This window comes from Oryza sativa, chromosome 10, assembly GCF_034140825.1.
Source record: "Oryza sativa Japonica Group chromosome 10, ASM3414082v1".
Classification (NCBI taxonomy): Eukaryota; Viridiplantae; Streptophyta; class Magnoliopsida; order Poales; family Poaceae; genus Oryza; species Oryza sativa.
Window position 1 is genome coordinate 13,290,674 of NC_089044.1, and position 2,638 is coordinate 13,293,311.

The 2,638-nt window shown below is 56.0% G+C and overlaps 1 long non-coding RNA gene across 1 annotated transcript; it reads left to right on the top strand.

Annotated features, from left to right (window-relative positions):
• Positions 1-1,190: 1,190 nt before the first annotated feature.
• Positions 1,191-2,327, top strand: LOC136353609 (uncharacterized). Its single transcript, XR_010736928.1, has 3 exons — positions 1,191-1,381; positions 1,474-1,565; positions 2,259-2,327. It is a non-coding gene; the product is annotated as an uncharacterized lncRNA (long non-coding RNA).
• Positions 2,328-2,638: the final 311 nt, after the last annotated feature.

Here is a 2,638-nt window from a genome sequence, read left to right on the forward strand (position 1 = left end):
CCGGGGAGTACACCATTTCCAGACAAAAGGCAAGTTGGCACCACGCTTCGTGGGACCATACAAAATTTTGGAACGAAGGGGAGAAGTTGCTTATCAGCTAGAACTTCCATCCAACATGATCGGCATCCATGACGTGTTCCATGTGTCCCAATTAAAGAAGTGCTTAAGGGTACCTGAAGAACAGGTTGATTCGGAGCACATTGATATCCAAGAGGACCTAACCTATGTGGAGAAGCCGGTTCGTATACTTGATACCAGCGAAAGAAGAACCAGAAATAAGGTCACCAGGTTTTGCCGAGTTCAGTGGAATCATCATTCAGAAGAGGAAGCAACCTGGGAAAGGGAAGATGAGTTGAAAGCCGCCCATCCGCACCTCTTCACCAGCTCCTCCGAATCTCGGGGCCGAGATTCCGTTTAAGGGGGGTAGGTTTGTCACACCCCGAAGTTTCCCTCCCAAGCCAAAATTGTAATTTATAAATGACCCTAAGAAAATACCGGTGCAAATCAGGAGAAAACCCTAAGAAAGTAATGCAAATAATAATCGGATTTGACATGTGGGACTTTTTCTTGAGTTCTACAGGTCGAAATTCATTAACAGGATTTTTAGTGGAATTTTCAGAGCTCTAGAAATAATTTTAACCAATTAAAATTGAGCAAGCAATATTTTAATTCCAGGGAAAATCCTTTTTCCTTTTTCTTTTTCTTTTTCCTCTCTTTTTCCTCCTTTCTTTCGAATGGGCCGCCGGCCCATTCCCTCCTTCCTTCCCTCCCCCTTACTGGGCCGGCCGCAGGCCGAGGCCCAGCCAGGCCGCCCCGCCGCCTCCTCTCTCGGGGTCGCCGACAGGTGGGGCCCACCTGTCGGGCCCGTCTCCCTCCTCCCGCCGATCTCGCGCTCGCGCCGCCGCGCCGAAACCACCGCCGCGCCCACGTCCCCGCCTTCCCCGGGCCACGTCGACCACGCCCGCGCGTGCGCCGCGTCTCCAGCGCCCACTCCCCTCTATCTCCCACTCGCGCCCGCGCCCGAGATGGCCGGGATTCGAAAATCGAATCCCGCCTCTCTCTCTTCCCCATTCCCCCACGTCGGCCGGCGATTTCCGCCTCTCCCGGCCACGTCCGGTTCTCTCTTCCCCTTTTTAAGCACCGCCGTCGCCCCCTCTCACTTTTTCCCCATTTCGCCGCACTCTCTCGAGCCTCCCATCGCCCCCGCGTCGTGCAACCTCCGCAGCCGCCATTTTCCGCTTCTCCGGCCGCCGCTAGCCGCCGTTAGGGTCGCCGCCAGGCCGCGCCGTCACCGCCGTCGGATTCGCGTGGCCGAGATCCACCCCGTCCACCTCTCCTCCGTCAAGGTTCGTCGCCGGAGCCCTCATCCCCTCGCGCACGGGTGAGCACCACCTCTACCGCTGCCTTCGGCCATGGTTTCCGGTCGCCGTGGTTCATCTCCCTCTCTCTAATCCCTCTCTCCTCCTTCCTTAGGGCACCCCGAAGCTCGTCCGCTCGCCGACGTCGTCCTCCCGTGGCTTGCCGTCGCCGTTCGCCATCGTCTTCCTCCGCGCCGGCCACCCTCGGTGAGGCACCCCTCCCTTCTTTTCCCCTTCCTCTCCTCTTAGTGTCGCGCGCCGTCGCCTTCGACTGCCGCCGCCGCCTCCCGTGCTGCCGGTCGCCGCCGTCGTTGGCCGCATGCCGTCGCCGCTAGACCTAGCCGGCCGGTCGGTTTTGATGCCGAGCCGAGCCGGCGGCCGCCTTTATCGCCGCCCGTTCCCTCCCCTTCCTAGCCGCCGTTAGCGCAGCCGCCTCCGCATCGCCTTTGCGCCGTCGCCTTCGCCGCCGGTTGTCGTCGCCGGCAACGCGTTCGCGCGCGCGCCGTCGCCGTCGCCGCGGTCGGTCGGCCGGCCGTGAGCCAAGCCGAGCCGGTGCCGCTGCCCCTTCTCTCCCGCGCCGCTGACCAGTGGGTCCCGCGTGTCGGCGCCCTTCCTCCCTCTCCCGAGTCGCTGACCGGTGGGCCCCGCATGTCGGCGCCGCGCCCCCGTGCTGACGTCAGTCCTGGTTAATATTGCGCAATAAATTATTTAAGGATTTTTGTTATAGTAATAAACACAGTGAATCTTCTAAAATTCATAACTAATTCATCCGAGCTCCGTTTAATCCCATTCAAGTCTCAGTAAATCAAGAAAAATGTGTAGAATCCATTAAAAATGGTTTTGTTCCCTGTTTCAGTAGTCTTATAGCCTGTTTGCAATGTTTGCCTTGTATGTCGCTAGATTCCGGCTCTTCCGACGCTCCGGTGTACTTCGAGATAGTCGCCGAGGTCCCTCCAGCAGCAGAGCAAGGCAAGTCATGCTTGTCACTTGATCATATTGATCCTATATTGCAAATGTCCTAATGTTTTCTTTCAAATATCGCATTTGTTTTGCAATATTACTATGGGATGGTTACCTATTGTTACAGCCATGCTAATTTGATACCATGCTCCTTTGTTAGCTTGGGTTATAACATGATTAGAGTTAGGACTAGGGTTTGCTTAGCCATGCTTAGTTCAACTAGCACACAATGGGGAGATCTCATTTAAAACCTAGACTATAGGTTTATATGATAATGTTGGACTAGTGACACCGCTTGGGTGTTGGTTAATTAAAATGAA